The 14,423-nt window shown below is 34.9% G+C and overlaps 1 protein-coding gene across 1 annotated transcript in view; it reads left to right on the forward strand.

Moving 5' to 3' along the window:
• The window catches only part of PTTG1IP2 (PTTG1IP family member 2), a 45,118-nt gene extending 30,965 nt beyond the window's left edge, over window positions 1-14,153 (forward strand). Inside the window, 1 exon segment of the mRNA XM_045497012.1 lies at window positions 14,117-14,153. The gene's annotated coding sequence lies outside the window, so the exon portion shown is untranslated.
• The last annotated feature ends 270 nt before the right edge of the window (window positions 14,154-14,423 follow it).

Genomic DNA, 14,423 nt, shown 5'->3' on the forward strand with positions numbered 1-14,423 from the left:
GGGTGTGGCAAGAAGATGGAGGAGCAACCCACAGAGTGAGTGAGCCAGGATACAGTAATGCTGAGGTGTAGGATCAGGGCCCTCAGGAGTGTGCCATATGCATGGCACAGGCAAAAGTTGCCCATACACATAGTCTGTTTTGTAAACTGCAGTGATGCGTTTATACTATTAAGATGTTTTGGGATACTAAGGAGCACTTGGCTAAATATTAGGCACTATGGTAGCTAAAAATAGATTATAGCTTTCTAAAATGCCTTAATTGCAGGACACATTTTCTATCCTATGAGAACGGTCATGCACAATAAATGGTTTATCTTACAGGATAGAGGTTGTCTGGAGCATCGTGTGGAGGAGGAATCTGAGCAATGCCCAGACCCAGTGGGAAAGAACACTGGGATCTAGTAGCAATATCTACACTTGGGAAGGGATAGGGAATACTGTGTCTAAGTTGGTCTTCCCTTGATCAGATGCTTTCTAAGGTATTGTGAAAACTCTAGATTTCCATGGTTATCAGAACCCTATTTATCGTAACTTAAAAAAAAAAAAAAAAGGCAAATGACTCCACATGGTTTTGTAGCACAGTTTTCCAGTGTCAGGACTTGTAAAATGAAGTTGGATGTTGGGCTCACTAGAGTGAAAGAATGAAATGCAAAAACATTTTTGTGCATTCAACAGGATATATAAGGGAGAATGATCACACATCTTCAACTCAGCCCTTTCCTCCCTAATACAAGTGTTAAGTATGGGTGTGTGCCTGTGTGTGTCTGTGTGTATTTGGTTGTTTGGGACTTTAGGTAAATGTTCTAATGGGAATATGGTGGGAAAATGTAAAGGGAATTGAAAGTAATTGCTTTTTACTGTAAGAGGACAAAAGTTATTTAAATTTCTCCAGTCAAGAACTTTGATTATAGAAGGCCACAGGCAGGGAACATAAAAAGCAAATGCTGAGTTGAATTATTCACTGAGGGGAATTTATGGTAACCACATTAATAAAGTTTTAGATGAGACTCTCCACTGCTCATGTGACTAACTGATGCAGAGAAACATTTATAAGTACTCCTTATCAAAGAAATTTACTGTTTTTTTTATGACTCATTAGGTTAACTTTATTTTTTAATAACCCAAATTCATAATAGATTATTTTATTTCTTTCTTAATTAAAACGTTTTTATTGAAGTATAGTTGACATACAATGTTGCAATGGTTTCAGGTGTACAATGTAGTGATTTGACAACTCTGTACATTGTGCTATGCTCAACGCAAGTATAGCCTCCATCTATCATCATACAATGCTGTTACAGTACCATTGACTCTATTATGCTGTACCTTTTATTCCTGAAATGTGCTGTTCTCAGTCTTGAAAATGCTGTGTATATTATCACTCTTGGAAAATACCGTTATGATTTAAATACCTACTAGAATTAATTTTAAAATGATTTTGCTTTGCAGAATTCTAGTACTCTAGCCCTTTGTAGACTTTACACCAATCATTTCATCTCTGTGTCAGAATATAAACCCCTTGAACGCAAGGATGATGTTTTATCACTATACCATTGATATCACTTATGTGGAGTGCCTATCCTCTCTCTAGTCTTCTCTGACTTTTCCTCTTGCCCACTGATATTTTCAAGAGTCAGCTTTCATAACCCCTCTGATAAAAATGTAAGACATGGCGCCTACCATCAAAAAACTTAAAATCCAGTTGCTGAAAAAATAGCCACCAGATATAGATACTGAACTGGGGAAGATTACCAAAAACCTAGTGAACAGGTCCAAAGTAATTATTATTTTAAAATCTTGATTATATTTTTATTTCTTTTTGACCACAGATAAATTCTCAGTGATAAGGGAAGGACTCTTCCCTATTTGGGCTCAAGAGATGGGGTGGCATGTAAAAACTTCACTGTATCTATTTCTTGTACAAACTTGATATCTCTTTTCCCTGTATCTTCGTTCTCACTATTTTCTTTCTGATAAGGGCCTCTTGCATGAATTCCTGGTATTTATTTATGGAAACTCTAATTTTTTTTTTCAAATCTCACCTTAATGCCACCTTCATTCAAATTTTTCTGGTCTCTCTTAAGCAGATGTTACCTTTTCCCCTTGAATTTCCATCTCACTTTCCTTTTCCCTTTCTTCTGTTACATATTGAAAGGTGGAAATCTCAGCTTTATCACTTTCTGCTTACGATGTTTTGGGCACATTAAAACCTCTCTATGTCTCAATTTCCTCATCTTTAAAATAGGGATAAAATAGTTGCTTGTTTATACGATTGTGATACAATGAGATAACATCTATATAAAGTACGTATAGCAGTGCCTGGCATAGAATAAACACTAAGTAAATAATAGCTGTACAGTAGCACCTTACAGTTTCTGCCATATAGTAGGTATACATGTTAACTCGAATAATAGAAATACAATTGAGTGAATGATGAGCTCATTTCGCTTAGCTGATTCTGATAAGAACCAAAGAGTTAGAAAAGAGGGCAAGGTAGGATTGAATAAGCATTTATTGCATTTTGGTGTGTGCCAGGGATTGGAGATACGTTGTATATAAAATGGACAATATTGGGAGGGAAAGGGGAGATGTTGGTCAAAGTGTACAAACTTTCAGTTAAAAAATGATTAAGTTCTGAGGATCCAATGTATGGCATGGTGATTGTAGCTAATAATACTGTATTATATACTTGAGAGTTGTTAAGAGAGTAGAACTGACACAAAAAAGAAATGGTAATTATGTGAGGTGATGGAGGGGTTAGCTAAGGCTATGGTGGTAATTATTTTGCAATATGTAAGTATCAAATCAACACACTGAACCCCTTAAATTTACACAGTGTTATATGCCAATTGTATCTCAGGAAAGCTGGGGAGTGGGGGAAAGAAAGACAACGATCCCAGCCTAGATACAAAACAAAGTGAGGAGCAAAGGAATATAATTAAACAGTGTGATACTGTTGAGTAGAAAAGATGGGACTGAAATTGGGGGAAGAAAAAGTGAGGAACCTGGCCTAAGACAAATAGGAAGGGCCTCTTTATGGGAGTGGAATTTAAGCAAAGACCAAAATATGACAGAGAGTCAGGTAGGAACAAAGTAAGGGGAAGCAACGTTACCAGGTGGAGCCTCGGATGAGACGGAGCTTGGGCTGTTGGAGAAAGTTCAGCATGGCTGGGGTGAGCAAGGGGTTGAGCTGGAGAAGGAGGCTGGGATCATGGGCCGTTAGAAGGACCTGACTGACAGCGTGTAACTTTCAGTTGGGTTTAAGCCTACATTAATGTAGGGGAGTAGGTATTTGAGATGGAAGAGCAAAGCCATGGGATTGTGACTAAGAATGGTGTCAGAGAAGACCAGGAATAGTCTGAAGTCGTGGAGTTGCACTGCTGCATATAAGAAACTGTTCTCTTTTGGAAGGTGTCGTCCAATAGAACAGCTGCTGCCTTACGGTAACCAACTTTGACAGTATTTTCTCATAGCAGACAAAAAGTCAAGCTGACGTGGTGACCTTTTGGAATAGATGGTTTCTTTTCTGCCGAGCTGAACCTTTTCAGGGAATATTTGTGCTGAGTGAGCTCTCTGACCTTAGTGCAGGGTGCATAAATGCTATCCTTCACAAACATTTAACTCTTTTCCTTTCATGTCAGCAGAAGGAAATAAGTCATTTATGTTAGTTTTGGTAATTGAAGAAGCCTTTCATTTCCAATTTAGCCCTGTGTGTGTGACTAACTTGAGCTGATAATCACTGTTAGCCATGTACAGCTTTTCAATAGATGGACCATGAGTTGGAAAACATTACAGTTTTATAGAAATTGATGTAAAGGCCTTGAACTTAAGCTTTCTAGTCTAAACATGAAACTTGAGAGTTAACATTGTATTACATTTTCAATAATGACCGTGTCCTTTTTCTTTCAGGCTTCCTTCAGGATTTTAATCATCCCTACAGCCTCTTTGAAAATGAACTTTCGAATTCCCTTAAGTTAGAATTTTAAATTCTATTGAACATTTTTGTAGAGTATTTCATTACTTTTACATTATGACTTGTTCAGTAATTTGAGATCATAAGAGTTGAAAAATCTCTTGAGATAAGATTTTATGGTTAATTTAAAACTTTTTTTAAAACTTTTAAATAATCTCCTTCCTAGCTAGTTTTACAATCTTACTGTTCTTTCCTTTGAACATAAAGTGGTAAAATATAGGATGTTCAAGCACACAACATAAAATTATAAATGGCATAAATTATAAATGGCATAAGGATTGGAGGCTATACTCTAGGATTATGTATGACATTACTATTTTCTAATCAGTGTTACCAGACAATAAACACTCTAATTCTAATTTTGTTTATATTTATTACTATAACTGTTCCACTATTCAAAATATTCCCTATAATAGCAAATCTGAAGTAATGATTGTACTGTTAGAATCTGTGTTGATGAAATTTTGAGTGGATTAATGACAATATATTTTTAATGCTATAGATACTTTAAAATAAAAGAGATGAAGACTCTTAACAATTTAAGGAAAATACTAGAAGATTTTTAAATAAAATTATGCCAGGCTTTTTTCAATACCAGGTAGTTTCTTCATTAAAATTCAGTAGTTTTTTCATACATTAATTAATAAATGTGCTTCAGCAACTTTTTTTTAAACTTCTACCTATTAGGCAAAATTTGGAAAATAAAGCATAAACTTATATTTGATATTGTTGCTAAAATATTGTTGATATTTGCATTTCTTTGATATAAAACTAGTATGACTTAAGGTAAATTTGACAGGGGAAGGAGGATCATCTGATACCAAAAATTATGAAGAAAATGATCTATTGTCATAATGGGGGTGAATAAAGCTTGATTATATATTTAGCCATTTCCTCCCAAGATATCAAGTCTGGCATTACTTGAGCTAGGGGAAGTCAAAATTTGTCTAAGTTGAGGTGGCTGTAACATCCTGCAAGGTAGATCTTGCACTGGATCAAAGATTTATTTCTATGCTAGGCAGAAATTTTGACTTTGATTAAAGAACTGAAATAGTTGGGGTACCTGAGTGGCTCAGTTGGTTAAGTGTCCGACTTTTGACTTTGGCTCAGGTCATGATCTCACGCTTCATGAGTTCAATCCCGCATTGGGCTCTGCGCTGACGTTGTGGAGCCTGCTTGGGATTCTCTCTCTCTCTCTCTTTCTCTGTCCTTCCCCCACTTGCACTCTCTCTCAAGGTAAATAAACAAACATTTAAAAAATCTGAAATAGCAATACAGAAATAAGAAATCTGTCTTGTTCCACCAAAATCCAAGAACTTCCTCTGTTTTTTCCCTAAGAGGTAATAGTCCATCTAGTCAATTGAGGCTCTCTCCTGTCTGTCTCAGTAGATAGAATGTCCTGTACATTTCCGCTTCAGTTCATCTCCTGGAGTTTATCCTTCTTTTATTGTCCTCTACTTTATTGAGGAACAAGTGACTAGTAAAATTGAATATACTCAAAGTGACGATTTGATATAGGTATACGCTGTTAAGTGATTACCACAATCAGGTTACTTAATACATCCATCAACCTCACAGTTACTTTTGTATATGTGTGTGATGAGAATGTTTAAGACTACTCTTATAGCAAAGTTCAAGTGTGAAATATTAAATACAGTATTATTTACTATATTCACCATGCTATACATCGCATCTCCAGAATTTATTCATATTATGATTGAAGGCTTGTACCCTATGACCATCTTCTTTCTCCCCACTCACTCGCTAACTAGCCTGGTAACCACCGTTTTACTCTGTTTCTGTGATTCGGCTTTTTTTTTTTCAGACCCCATTTATAAATGAGATAATATAGTATTTGTCTTTCTCTGGCAGACTTATTCACTTAGCATAGTATCCTCCAGGTTTACCCATGTTGTTGCAATAGCAAGATTTCATATCATATATATATATATATATATATATATATATATACACACACACACACACACAAATATATATAATATTATATATTATATTAATGTATATTAACTAATATAATACACACACACACCCTAGGGTGGATATTAAACCTCACTGTGAAAGGAATATAGTTATATATGTATATATATATATATATATATGTATATATATATATATATATACACACACACACATATATATACACACACACACACACAAATATATATAATATTATATATTAACATATATTAATTACTATAATACACACAAATACACACACACCCTAGGGTGGATGTTGAACCTCACTGTGAAAGGAATATACTCCTATAGAACTCTCAATTTTCCTTTATGAATTTTTTTAGTGATATGTTTTTAGTGATATGTTTTTAGGCTTTCTCAGGGTTTATCATGTAATGTGAACCCATTCAGGCTCATTCTTTTTGTTTTTAATTTTTTTATGTATATTCATTTTTGAAAGGCAGAGAGAGACAGAACACAAGCAGGGGTGGGGCAGAGAGAGAAGGGGACACAGAATCTGAAGCAGGCTCCAGGCTCTGAGCTGTCAGCACAGAGCCCCACGTGGGGCTCGAAGTCATGAACCGCGAGATCATGACCTGAGCCAAAGTCGGACGCTCAACCGACTGAGCCACCCAGTCGCCCCTCAGCCTCATTCTTTAGTTGTAAATGCAGTACTGGTACTCAGGTGAACAGACAAATGGGGCCCAGGAAATTCAAGTTTTATTAAACTTGTTACAGACTGAAGCTTTATTCTTCTAATTCTAAGTAAAGGTGATATGTTTATATATAGAAAAATTTGGAAGAATAACCAGAAGATGTACTTGTTTTACTGTTTATAAATTGCCAGGTTTAACTATATCTTTTTTATTAAAAAGATTCATATCTCCGAAGCATGCTGATTTTCAGAATGTTAAAACTATCCATTTTGTGTTACTCTACATATGGCCATTTTCACAAACCTTTCAAAATCTCATTAATCAATGTCTTTGGGGGAGTTTCATCTTTTTCTCCTTTCGCCATAACTTCAGTTTCACTTCTTAGTTCAAAACAGTTCAGTGTGTACTGTTATTTTCTGTAGAATGTCATGTCACCTCCAATAGTGAAAATCAAAATTATTCTTTAATTACACAACCCGAGTATGGCTCTTGATTTATAACCACCTGAAAAAAGACTTCTATAAATAGACACCAAAAGAAATAAAAAATATTAAGCCATGTTTTATTTATTTATTGTAATCACAATAGAATTTTCAATTAATTTCTTCCTTACTGGCTCTAATTAATTAATTCTGAATCTACCATAATTCTATATTTACAAAAATTATTTACTGACTTTTTTCATTTTTTTCTCACTTTATATAATCACATTGAATGATTATTGATATATCATGAAATACTGTATTTAAAGGACTAGTGATTTTTTGTTTCTTTGGTGGTAAATAGAATTATAAATAACCTTGTTCTCTTGTGCTCTGTTTGACTTTTTTCTTTCATCATCTATCAGAGAATCTAAAAAAGTAAAGTGCAACTCAGGTGACTGTCTTTGAAGAATAACAGTTTGAGCTGAGAGTAAGTTGATAGTGTAGTAATAAAGTCTGGTGGTAGGTTTCCCAGGAGATATCTTATGCAAAAATGCTAGAGGGCTGCCCATCATTGCACACAGAATGCTGACATTCTTGACTTTAATAGGGAAGCATTTATCTTTGGCACCTGCTCCAGTATATGAATAGCTGTCATGTACTCCAACAAAAGACAGGAAAAATTGTCACTATGATTTAAGAAATATGCCTTGGCATGAGAAAAAGCAAAATATTTTGAACACTTGGAATTTATTTTTCTTGCTCCATTATGCCTGGCTTCTACAGTGAATTATTCAAGTTATATTTAATAGTATTAGAATTTTTCTATAGAGCTCATCAGTATGACTTCATCATTGTAGAAAACTCTCTGAATTATTAAAAAGACCCTGTGTATGTGCTTTAGGAGTAAAAGGTTTTGCATTTATGATTACTGAATTTTCAGTGGCATGTAACAAATGAAACACCTAGATGAAACATAAATGCAGTCTTTCCAAGTATATCAATAAGATATAAAATTTAAAGTTGATAAAGTTAAAACTTACTGCTAACACTTTGCTAATTAAAACCAACAAGTAAAGTAATGGAATAAAATGCATATTGAAGTTGATTGTTGAAAAAACAAAGGTTTTTTCTAGGTTTTCAGATTCCTAACAGGTTTACTATTGAGTCGGAGCCTTTAAATATGTTAAAAAATATTGAAATGCTATTGCTGTTTACAACCTTTTTATTTCCATCACTGATTTACTGGGTAAAATTATGAAGGAAGTCTGTCAGATCTCTTTTCTATTTATATTTTCTCAGTGGGTATTCCCTCCCATGGCATTTTACATGCTGGCTTTTCTTCTGCTGTTTTTCAATTTTAACTCTTCCTTTAAAAGTATGGAAGAGGTCATGGGGCGCTTGGGTAACTCAGTTGGTTGAGCATCAGACTCTTGATTTTGGCTCAGGTCATGATCCCAGGGTCCTGGGATTAAGCCCTGGTTCGAGCTCTGCACTGAGCATGGAGCCTGCTTAAGATTTTCTCTCTCTCTCTCTCTCTCTCTCTCTCTTTCTCCCTCTGCTCCTCCACCCCACTTGTGTGATCTCTCTCTCTAGAAATAAAATAAAATAAAATAAAATAAAATAAAAATAAATTGATAAATAAATGTATGCAAGAGGTTCTAGGATTATATACATACATGTGCATGCATAGTGTGTATCCATATATAACATATAACAAAAATTTAATTTGACTGATTTTTTTTGACTCCTCTTTTATTTTATTTTTTTTAATGTTTATTTATTTTTGAGACAGAGAGAGACAGAACATGAACGGGGGAGGGACAGAGAGAGAGGGAGACACAGAATCTGAAGAAGACTCCAGGCTCTGAGCTGTCAGCACAGAGCCCGACACGGGGCTCGAACTCACAGACCGTGAGATCATGACCTGAGCTAAAGTTGGAAGCTCAACTGACTGAGCCATCCAGGTGCCCCTTGACTCCTCTTTTAACAAACATTAAAGTTAAGTACCGAAATTAATTTTCTCTATTGAGAGTATTCACTCTTGGAAATTACTCACTTATTTCAGTGCTACTGATATTACTTAAAATGTCTTTGGACCTCTTCCTTTGAAATATCCTTAAAAGTCTGTAAAACATTTAAAGTATATCTTCAGTAGTGGCAGGCCATCACTTTTGGAAGATAGCTGAGAAATGGGAACCAAGAATTTGTTTTTGAAAAGGCAGAAAGGCATTCAGAGCCATATGTGATGAACAGGTAACATTGTTGCAGATAACCCATTTTTGGTCAAAGTCAGGTTTAGACTGTAAATAACTTGTGTGCACAGGAGAGGAAAAATGAAAAACCAAGGAGAAAAAGAGGGGACCCAAACTAACTTATGATAGTAGTTTGTAAAGAAAAATCCAAAATGGTGTCAGCAATTGAAAAAAGCTTTGAGTTTTCCATGGTGATTATTTTGAAAGAATGCAATGATTTGGAAGTACCAGCGGCCCAGGAAGCACTGAGGCTTTCAATGATTTTCATTTATAATTCTGACCTAACTATATCCATAGTGGGGTTTAAAGTGAACAGCATATAAATTGACATTGAATCTGATTAATTCTTCCTAAGGGTCTTCCCCCCATCTGGCATTATTCTGGCCAAAAACCTTACTCTCCCCTTTGTTACGTCCTGTTTGATTCTTACTGGAGAGACATCTTCTTAGCTTAGTCGAGTTTCAGAAAACTCTTGATTTGCATAGGTAATGATGAGTCAAGAGGACTCCAAGAAATATTGGCTTTGGACAAAGTGAGAGAAGTGAATTTAGAAAAGAGGGAAAGGTGCCTAGATTCAGAGAGAGAGAGAGAGTCATCAATCTGGAACTTTGTGTGGTTTTCAGCTTACGAAGCTACAATCTGGAGAGGGATCAAGAAAGATCAATTTAACCAGCTGTGAACTGAAATTTCATACTAATTATCCAAACTTCTTTGTCTTACCTCATGAGATTTAGTGTTATGTTTGGAAGAGGAGACCCAGTTTTAGACTTGGAGACCTAGTCTTAATTCAGCCCTGACCCTAAATTATTTGTGATTCTGACAGATTTCTTCAAGGAAGGGGTGGTTTTCTCCTTTTCTAAATGAATCCTTTGAGATAAACAGGTACTAGTGCCCCAAGTGTATAGATAAAAACCAGCTTTTGAAAAGCAAGCTCACCACAGCCGAATGAATTGCCCCAAATCATCTGATTTTAATAAGTGGAGCTAAGCTTGGAAGGACACAACTTTTGTCTCATAGAAAACTGCTTCTCTCTGACATTATAGCTAAAAAGTTTTATTTAAATTTGTCTAAAGTCATATAAGAAAGAGGTTTTTGTGTTAGAAAAAAACTTTCTGTCAATGAAACTGAGCAATTCTGGAGGAAATGCTTTCTCAACTATACAACAGAAAACCAGAAAAATTCATGCTTGGTTGTCAAGTTAAGGATAGGTTTACTTTTTATTACCGTTTTTTATGGTTCAAACCACTTCCAGTGACTTTCAGCTCAAATGTTTTCTTTGTTCATCACTGTGAAAATCTCAAAGCACATATGATTACATTAAAGGCAGTCTTCTAGTCATCTGGAAATCAAATACTAAAGCCATTAGGAAGGCTAATGTTTTTAATCTTAGTATTTAATCCTAACAACATTTGATACTACTATGTACAAAGCATTCTGGGTTATTCAGAATCATTTCAATAACAACACTGCATATAAAAATATCATATAGTGCCCTGAATATCATGCCCTGTAGATATAGATTCTAACTAATTTAATAGGATATTTTCATGTTCTCCTGCATAAACTTACTGCTCTATCCTATAGACAGTGGTTATTTCACTTGAAAAGATAATTGTAACCAAAAAAAAAAATCTGAGTATTTATAAACATCTGCAATTGCCAGTATGGCTTGTTCGCTCTCTCTCTCTCTATTACAAGAAGTGCAGAAGAACAAAACACCTATAGTTCAAAATGCTTAATCAAATGTCTCTCATTCTCTCCAATTGTCTCCTCAAAGATGCCTGGCAAAGTTTCTCCAAAAGAGGCCTCAGCATTCTATAATCTTACACATTTGCTTTGTTGCACTAAAGAAAAAAGAAAGGCTAGAATTGCTTTAGGAGAAAGAACCATTTACACTGGTCTGTGAAACTGAGCCACATTAAGTACAATGTTATGAGAGGGTTACTATATTATACTATTTAGTATGTACTTTTTGAAGTGTTACTGTATATGCCAGTTGATATATATTTATATGTAAATGTATATAATAATATGTGTCATCTGGAAATCATCTGGAAATCAAATACCAAAGCCATTAGGAAGGCTAATGTTTAATCCTAGTGTTTGTTCCTAACAAACATTTGAGACCCTACTATGTACAAAGTATTATAGGTTGTTCAGAATAATTTCAATAACAACACTGCGTATAAAAATATTACCTAATATCCTGGATTTTAAAATATACATTTTAAACATAGCATTTTGCTAACTTTTATAAAAATAGTGACCCTCATATCCCTTAATCAAGAATATAATTTTTGCCATTCTTCTCCTTTGGGAGAAAATTAAACAATTTAATTATTATTATTAACTTATGTAATAACAAAGATAAAATTTTGTGTAACTTTATGATAACAAAGCATTGTCACAATCTTATAACCCAAGAGGCTTTTTTCTTCTTTCCCCATATTCCTCTCCCATTACCTCCTTCACTTTTCTTTTTTTCCCTTCAGTTTTATTGAGATAAAATTGACTTATGACCTTGTATTACATTTCATATACAACATAATGACTTGATATATGTATGTATTGTAAAACAATTGCCACAATAAATGTAATTAACATGTCACCTTATATAGTTACAATTTCTTTTTCTTGTGATGAAAACTTTTAAGGTCTACTTCCTTAGCAACTTTCAAATGTGGAGTATAGTATTGTCAGCTGTAGTCACCATGCTGTAAATTAGAGACCCAGAACTTATTTGTTTTATAACTGGAAGTTTCTACCTTTTGAGTACCTCCATCTGTTTTGCCCCCTTTCCACTTCCCGATTCTGGGAACTACCAATCTGCCCTCTGTGCTTGTGAGTTCAGTTTTTTAGATTCCTCATGTAAGTAAGATCATACAGAATTTGTCTTTCTCAGTCTGACTTCACTTAACATAATGCCCTTAAGGTCCATCCATGTTGTTGCAAGTGGCAGGATTTCCTTCTTTCTTATGGTTGGATAGTGTTGTACTATATATGTACACTACATTTTATTTATCTATTCATCTGTCCGTGAACACTTAAGTTGCTCCCATGTCTTGGCTATTGTAAATAATGCTTCAGTGAACATGGGGGTGCAGATGTCTTTTGATGTAGTGATTTCATTTTCTTCAAATACCCAGAAGTGGAATTGCTGGATCCTATGGTCGTTCTGTATTTTAGTTTTTTGAGGAAGCTTCATACTGTTTTCCATAATGGCTGCACATTTACATTCCTAGTAACAGTGCATAAAGGGTCATCCTTATTATCTCCTGTCTTTTTGATAATAGGCATTTTAACAGGTGCAAGGTGATATTTCACTGTGGTTTTGATTTGTATATACCTGATAATTTATAATGCCAAGCACCTTTTCATTTACCAGTTGGCCATTTGTCTTCGTTGGGAAAATGTATATTGAGTTCTTCTGCTCATTTATTATTGGATTGTTCATTTTTTGCTATTGAATTGTGTGAATTCTTTATGTGTTTTAGATATTAACTCCTTATTGGATATATTATTTGCAATTATTTTATCCCATTCTGCAAGTTGCATTTTCTTTTTGTTAATGATTTCTTTTGTTGTGTGGAAGCTTTTTAGTTTAATGTGGTTCCACTTTTTAAATTTTGCTTTTGTTGCCTTTGCTTTTGGTGTCAAATTAAAAAAAAAATCATCACCAAGAGCAAACTCAAGGAGTTTACCACCTATGTCTTCTTCTAGGAGTTTTATGGTTTCAGGTTTTACATTCACATCTTTAAGCCATTTTGAATTGATTGTTGTGAATGGTGTAAGGTAAGGGTCCACTTTCGTTCTTTTGCATGTGGCTGTCCAGTTTTCCCAACACCATTTGTTGAAGGAACTATCCTTTCCCCACTCTATATTCATGGCTACTTTGTCATGAATTAATTGGCCATATATGTGTGGTTTTTTTTCTGGGCTCTCTATTCTGTTCCATTGATCTATATGTCTATTTTAATGGCAGTACCATACTGTTTTGATGACTAAAGCTTGTAATATATGTTGAAATCAGGAAGTATGATGCCTCCAGCTTTGTTCTTTCTCAAGATTGCTTTGGCTATTAAGTCTTTTATGGTTTCATACAAATTTTAGGATTGTATGTTCTATTTGGTGAAAAATGTCATTAGGATTTTGATAGGAATTGCACTGAATCTGTACATTGGTTGGTACAAGCATTTTTTTTTTTTTTTGAGAGAGAGAGAGAGGGTGCAAGTGAGGAAAGGGCAGAAATAAAGAGAGAGTGAGAGGAGAGACAGAGAGAAGCAGGATCACATGAGGTGGGGCTCATGTTTTACCCAAAGCAGGGCTTGAGCTCACCTGAAGCGGGGCTCGAGCTCACAAACTGTGATATCAAGACCTGAGCTGAAGTCAGATGCTTAACAACTAACCCTGGGTAGTACAAGCATTTTAACCATACTAATTCTTCCAAAACATGAGCTTGGAGTAGTTTTCAATTTATTTGTGTTTTCAGTTTCTTTCATCAGTTTTTTATAGTTTTTAGTCTATAAGCCTTTCACCTCCTTGGTTAAATCATAAGTATTTTATTCTTTATGATACGATTGTCAATGCATTGTTCTTAATTTTCCTTTCTGATAGTTTATTAGTATGTAGAAATGCAACTGATTTTTAAGTATTGTTTTTGTATCCTGCAATTTTACTGAATTCATTTATTAGTTCTAACAGTTTTTGGTAGAGTCTTTAGGGTTTTCTATATATATAATATGATGTCATCAACAGATTCCTTTCCAATTTGGATGCCTTTTCTTTCTTTATTTTTACTTTTTTTTCTCCTTTTTGCCTGATTTCTCTGTCTAGGCCTTCCAGTACCATGTTGATTAAAAGTGGCGGGGGCGCCTGGGTGGCTCAGTCGGTTAAGCGTCCAACTTCGGCTCAGGTCATGATCTCACGGTCCGTGAGTTCGAGCCCCGCGTCAGGCTCTATGCTGACAGCTCAGAGCCTGGAGCCTGTTTCAGATTCTGTGTCTCCCTCTCTCTCTGCCCCTCCCCTGTTCATGCTCTGTCTCTCCCTGTCTCAAAAATAAATAAACATGAAAAAAAAATTTTTTAAGTGGCAAAAGGGGATATCCTTGTGTTGTTCCTGATCTTAGAGGAAAATCTTTTGA

Source organism: Leopardus geoffroyi, chromosome A2 (assembly GCF_018350155.1).
Source record: "Leopardus geoffroyi isolate Oge1 chromosome A2, O.geoffroyi_Oge1_pat1.0, whole genome shotgun sequence".
Classification (NCBI taxonomy): Eukaryota; Metazoa; Chordata; class Mammalia; order Carnivora; family Felidae; genus Leopardus; species Leopardus geoffroyi.